The following is a 7,458-nucleotide window of genomic DNA, read 5'->3' as shown; positions in this document are numbered from 1 at the left end:
ATGAGAAAGATTAAGAAAAATGGGATTATAAGTAGTCATTAAAGTACCTGACTTTGGCCTTGCTTTTTATAGACTGACACTGTCTTTTAGTTGTGTGTTTAGATGATTTAAATGTAATTTTTGATATTTGTATCATAAATAAAATGTACCATTTTGTTTTACTTCGTCTGTTTTACATTTATTTCTACTTTTATATTTTGATTATCATATTTATTATTCCATTTTAATTTATATATTGTGTTCTTGTCTATATCTATGTATAGTATTGTTTCCATTTGTTGTTATAGGGAGACTATATATAGGAACTGAAGCTTTCAGTCTGTTTAGAATCAACATTTTACCACTTCAAATGGAATGTAGAAACTTTACCACAAAATGTCCTTTTACTTTACTCTTGATGTTTTTGTATATATCGCACCCTCATCTACTGAAAACATACAATGCTATATTTTTTTGCTATTAACTGGAAAATATTTTCAAATAACTTAAGAGGATAAAGTAGTCTATTTATATTTGCCAGTTACTTATGGTTTCTGATGTTCTTTCTTTCTTTATCTCCAAAAACTATCCTGGCCCAGAGGTTCTCACTAAATAATTCTACCAAATACTTAAGGAAGAATGAATATCAGTTCTACACAATCTTTTCCAGAAAATGGAAGAGGAGAGGATTTGTACAAATTCTTTTTATGAACTTAATATTTCCCTGATATACAAACCTAACAAAGGCAGTATGAAAAACAAACAGAAAACTTACATATGTAGACAGAAAAATCCTTGACAAATATTAGCAAATATAACTCAGTAATATTTAAAAAGAATTATACAGCATAACACATGGGGTTTGTTCCAGGTATGCAAGGCTGGTTCAGTATTCAAACATTAATATAATCTACACTGGTAGTCAAAGAAAGAAAAAGCACATAATCATATCAATCAATATGCATTTGACATATGCATAGACATATGTGTAGACATATGCATAGACATATGCAAAGAATGCATTCAACAAAAATTTAACAACCACTTATGATAAAATCACAAATCAGTATAGAGAGAACTTTCTCTACTTGATAAAGAATATCTGGAGAAAAACCTTACAATTAACATCACACTTCTGGTGAAAGACTCAAGTGTTTTCCCCTAAGAGCAGAAACAAGGCAGTGATGTCTACTGCCTCAACTTTTATTCCACATAGTGTTGAATGAAATTAAGGGACAAAAATATTCAAAAGGTATACAGATTGAAAAGGAGGTAATAAAACTAAGTACATTTGTTATTGAAATGATTGTCTATGTAGACAGTCTCAAACCTTCTATTTTAAAATCCTAATATTTATAAATGTGTTTAGTAAGGTTTCCGTGTATTTTAAGATGAACATACAAAAACAATCATATTTCTACATACTAGCAATAAGTACATGGACACAAAAAGGGAAATTAAAATACTATATACTATCATGGAAAACAGTTTTAAATTTAGTAAAACATATAGAGCTCACTTGCTGAAACCAAAATATTCTGATGAAAGAAATCAAAGATAATCTAAATAAATGGAAATATGGACTGTGTTAAAGAATTGTAAGATTCAGGCCCCTAGGTGGCTCGGTGGGTTAAGCCTCTGCCCTTAGCTCGGGTCAGGATCTCGGGGTCCTGGAATCGAGTCCCATGTTGGACTCTCTGCTCAGCGGATAGCCTGCTTCCTCCTCTCTCTCTCTCTCTCTGCCTGCCTCTCTGCCTACCTGTGATCTCTCTCCGTCAAATAGATAAATAAACAATTAAAAAAAAAAGAATTGCAGGATTCAACAGAATAAATATGTCAATTTCTCCCACATTCACATGTAAGTTTCCTGTAATTACTATCAAAATCCCAGCCAGATACTTTGTAGATTAGACAAAATCATTCTAGAACTTATATGGAGAGTGAAAGAACTAGAATAGCTAAAATAATTTTGACAAAGTACAAGTGAGTGGAATCGGCCTTCCTCAGTTGAGAAGGCGTAGAGATGACAAATCAGAACATAAAGAGATGTTTGTCATCATTAGCAATTGAGAAAAATGAAAATTATATGCAAATTCTGACAGTACTACAAACCAATCAGAGCAGCTACAATAAAACTGAAGAAAATACTGACAACACCAAGCACTGGCAAGGATACTGAGAAACGGGATCACTTTTATATTGAACATGCAAATGCAGCATGAGAAGTCTACTCTGGAAAACAGGTAGGCAGTTTGTTACTCAACTAAACATGTAGCTACCATATGAGCCCACAATTGCGGTCTTTAACATTTATCTCAGAGAAATAATAATTTATGTTCACACAGTTATGTGTACGGTAATATCCATAGCTAATTTATTCATGATAGTCTCAAACCGAAAAAAACCCAGATGTCCTTGAGTGGGTAAGATGATCAACTGTGCTATGTCTACACCATAGAATACTACTCAGCAACAAAAAGGAACAAAGTATTGATAGGCATAACAAACTGTATAAATAGGTATAACAAACTGTATGAAATTCTAGATAATTGTAATGAGTAAGAAACCAAAAAAAAATCAGAACAAAAACAACAACAAAACAATACCCCCCAAACTCAAAAGTTAGTATAAAATGATTCCATTCATATAAAGTTCTAGAAATGATAAATTATAAAACAATGGAAATAGAGAACAGATTTGTGCTTGCTGGATTATGTTAGGGGTCTCCAGATAAACATATATATGTAGCTATGAAATTAAATATAGAATATATATAATAGGTAAGTATATTAGATATGTGCGTATTATATTATAAACATATAAATGTGTAAACATACCTAAATAATTATAATGTATGATATAGGTATGTATAATATAATAGGATATCTATCTTGAGAGAGAGTGTCTGAGAGAACTAGAAGAGAGATTTATTAAGGAATTGGCTCATGCAATTCTAAGGCATGGCAAGTCCAAAATCTGTAAGCAGGCTGAGCTGAAAATTCAGAGAGGGTTGACATTCCAGTCTTGACCTTAAAATGGTAGGCTCTGCAGGTAGGCTGGATGCCTAGGCAGGATTTGTTCTCTGGGAAAACTCAGGTTTTGTTCTTAAGGTTTTCAACTTTGATGAAACCGCTCACATCATTAAGGATAATCTTTACTGATAGTACCTGATCATAGATGTTAACCACATCTACAAAATACCTTATATTACAGTAGTATAAACTACACAAGTTGACACATAATACTGACCATCACACAACAGTAGACTGCATGAGTTCAAACAGAAAATAGTCTGCTATGATTTCATTTCCACAGCATCATTTTGACTCCTGTTAAACCAATTATTTTACATTTTATGTTAGGGGTAGTAGCAACCAGCTCAGTTAGTATTTGTAATTCAAACTCTGATTATGGATTGTGTACCATTTTAAAGACTATCTGATGTAGAAATTTTAAAAGGCAAACATGCAAAATAAGTAATACACATTCACCATCTGCAATTTGGCTTGGGGTCATGTAAATTACTATGGAAAAATACATGTCTTTCAAAAGGGTCTTGTAAAGAGTTGCTTAAAGAGTGAACTGTCTTGGTGTGCTTAATATGTATTTTAATTTGTAAAATTGGATTAGGACGAGAATATTAAAACTCAAAGTTTTTTTTTTTTTAATAGTCCTAGGGTCCTGGAGGATAATCAAAGAGAATTTCAGACCTTCACAAAATTGAACTACAGAAGGTTTCCTGCTGTTAAACAATAATAAACTAATTGTGACTTCCAAGTAAAAAACCACAGGGAAGATAGCACATCCAAGAGAAATTTAAATCTGAAGTTAGAATCCAGCTTCTTATTATAGTTATTTTCCTTCATTCAGTTAACATTTTTGTCACTTAATAAGACCATCTGGAATCTATTGTGACCTCAAACATAGGTTTTGTCTTCATTTCTATCTATCTAGGGATGCTTTACAATTAAATTATATGGTTTTAAATTACTTTTACTAAACTATATATGATTTACAAATGATTATACTAAGCATAAAGATTGTGGTTATTTGTACTTTTGATTTTTGGGGAGGTTTCTGATAAATATCATATCAGTCATTGGTGCTGATTTTTGTATTTGAAAGTGATGACTACTTCTGGGTACTTCAGTGTATTTTCACTAGTTTACATACTTTATTTATATTTTGTTTAATCTCTCCTTTATTTATAATGTCCAATATTCTGTGATTAAAGGTGTTTGTTATTACAGACTTTAAATATAAGGCAAAGAACAAATGCAATTCACCCAAATGGAAATTGTTTCCAAATTTATTATATATCGTGTTCAAAGTATTATGCTCAAATAAAAATTCATACAAATAATGTTTTAATTTATATGAAGACCAAAAAGAAAATGACAAAGGAGCAACAGAGGAGAATATTTAAAATTAGATAAACCACTTATATTTTCCTTTTATTTCACATGGTAATGCTTAAAATGAACAGCACTTTCAAAAAGATGTGTTGGTAATATTTAGATAGTATAAATGCTAACTATGTATCAGTCATGTTGACTATAAAAATATAATCCAAATGAACAGTGAAACAAGTTTGTTAATTGTGAATCTAACTTGATATGGATTGTGATACATAAATAGAAGGGTGTTAAAATGCATATTTTTTGAAGGATTATTACTTCTTATATTTCTACTGATACTTGTCATAATGGTCTCCAACATTTATCTTTGTGATTTTTAAAACTTTTAAACTTCTTAAAAATTTAAGTTCTTATTTATTAAATTTTAAAAATATTTGGCTATTGAACATGAAGTTTTAGAAAATTTCAAGATTTCAATTCCATAAGAATCTGATTATGTTAAGATAATACTATCATCAGAGAAAGAATGCTACCAAACTCTAAGATATAGGTGGAATGTTACTTTATAATGTTTTAAGCAAAATGAAACACATATTTGAGACTGCAAATTTGAAATACTTCAAAACTCTTATCCCATTATACAGTTTATTTATTGCTAAACATGTTATCCAAAATTAAGTAATTAATATTTTAAATAACATATGAAAAAAGTTAGTGTATTACAAGAGTTTAACACTCTCAACACAGGCAAGTTGACAAATGTAATCCCGAGTTAAAAATTAGATAGAAGTTCACTGTGGTTAAAATTTAGAAAACTAGTTAAGTGTACTACAAGATGAGGTAGTTTTCAGGCAAGGGACAAGTAATTTAGAATCTTATTAATTGGAGGATGATTGGAGGATTTATGATTTTGTTTTTAAAATATTGCCTTTTTTGGGCCAAAAACAGTATAGGTTTTCTGGGAGGGAGATTAACAAATATTAGGATCATTAAAAAATTATAGAGCATTATTGTTTTGGAGGTGATAAAAACCTCCCCAACCCATTTCTGCTTTTCTAGATGATCTACACTTATATATTTGGCTCACATTTATTTGATAAGTACTAAAATGATTTATACAGAGAATTGAAATTAAAGTTTAAAATACAAATAATTCTGGTAAGTATAAGTTTTGGGTGATTTGGATATCATATTTTCAGTGATGAGAATAAAAATGGCATTGAGACATTTACAAATGAATGTTTCATATATTACCTTATATATTCTTTCATTTTCCCCTTCCCCATTCCTTTATTGTACATAAAGTAACTGTGTATGTGCACAAGCATATTGCATTTTTTTTTAACTAAATGGCCAATGGTATGTTTTGATCGACATCAAATGGAGATGGGATGGGGGAAAATACTGCTTCTGTGAAAATACCCCCTCTCTCCATTACTGGCATGCTCAGTCAGCTCTTATCTTTATATTCCAGTAAGTTATTTCGCTCTCACTGTTTAACAAAAAAAAAGAACATAAAAATTAATATAGATTAAATGGCTATTAATTACTTAATAATGTTTACAGATATTGATTGGTTTCTAGTCCTGAATCAGGAGGGATTGTTATTTATAACTGTTTTCTTTATATTGGTTTAGAAATCACCACTTTGCTATGGCAAACAATAGAACAACAGAAATCTTATGATGAGCAAATACAGCCACTGAAGATTTAATCTTAACAAGACATTCAGGGAACTCATGGGGATTTTTCTCTTAATTGGAAATTGAATGACAAACTCTAAGTATCTTATTTACCAAAATGCACTAAGTTACCCTAGCCTACTGATGAGAGATGAAAGTTTCACATTAGAAAAGCCTTTCAGTTTAAGTATTTCAACATTTTTATTTTTAATGTCTGAAAGAAAGCTGAGAATGAGTTAAAGAATCTGTTTTCTCCAAATTCAAGTTTAAATTAATCAATCCAAATAATGTCTTCTTATAGTAATGGAAATGCTGTTTAAATAATGTATCATTTCTTTGTCTATAATTAAACTTCTTTTCTCTTATTAGCATCCATTCAGCCAGGTGACTAAAGCAATCTCAGAACACTGTTTTTTCTGTAATCACAGTTTTTTACTGTACTTTTCCCACCCATGTCAGTTTATGGAGAATCTCTAAGCTATTGTCTCATCAACTGGTTCTACTTAGAATCAAGGTACAGGTTGTCTTTGCAAAATGAATTATCTCCTATTGCTGAGGTAACAACATATGGTGATTTGGTGGCTTAAAACAACACAAATTTATTCTCAGACTATTTTGGAGGTCAGAAAACTAAAACCAAAATGTTAGCAGGGCTGAGTTCTTTCTGGAGGCTCAGAGGAGAATCCATTATGTTGCCCTTTTCAGCTTCAAGAGATCACCTGAAATCCTTGGCTCATGGCTATTTCTCAAATCACTTCAACCCTTATTTCTTTTATCACATCTTCTTCTGACTGATCCTTCTGCCTCCCCGTTATGAGGAGTCTGGAGTCTGCAAATTACATTTGTCACATTCAAGTAATCCAAGATAACATCCCCATTTTAAGATTCTTAATCACACCAAAGAGCCTCTTCTACAATGTAAAATAATATCTTCACAGAGTCCAGGTATTATAATGTGGGTGTCTTTGGGAAGGGAGTTAATTAGTCTACCACACCAAACTGGTCTAGATTTTTGTTCTATCTTCTGGAATTTGGCCCAATCACCATTGGATGGTTGGTGACAGGGAGAATCCTAAGAATATAATTTCTTGCTTTATTTATATATTTCATCTCCTTCCCCTGATTTTTAAAAATGTTCACCTGTCTGAGCATGAACTGATCTTGCTTCTTCTCTTCTTTAAGACATAATGTCTTAAATTCAGCATCTTAAACGTCCACAGTAAGAACTGATTTCTCTATACTCTTTGGTCTCCTGTGTCAGAGCCAGTAAATATAGAACATATTATAGGATATATAATACCTAGCTTGAACAGTAATGTAAACTATGAACTTTGTGTGATTATGATGTGTCAATGTGGGGGATCATCAACTGTAACAAATTTTTCATCCTCACAAGGGAATTTTAGTAATGTGGGAAGCTAGGCAAGGACTTTATGGGA

The sequence above is a fragment of the Enhydra lutris genome, unplaced genomic scaffold, assembly GCF_002288905.1.
Source record: "Enhydra lutris kenyoni isolate GAN:26980312 unplaced genomic scaffold, ASM228890v2 scaffoldscaffold14, whole genome shotgun sequence".
In the NCBI taxonomy this organism is placed as follows: domain Eukaryota; kingdom Metazoa; phylum Chordata; class Mammalia; order Carnivora; family Mustelidae; genus Enhydra; species Enhydra lutris.
The sequence above is the reverse complement of the archived record's forward strand: the minus strand, read 5'-3'. Positions refer to the sequence as shown.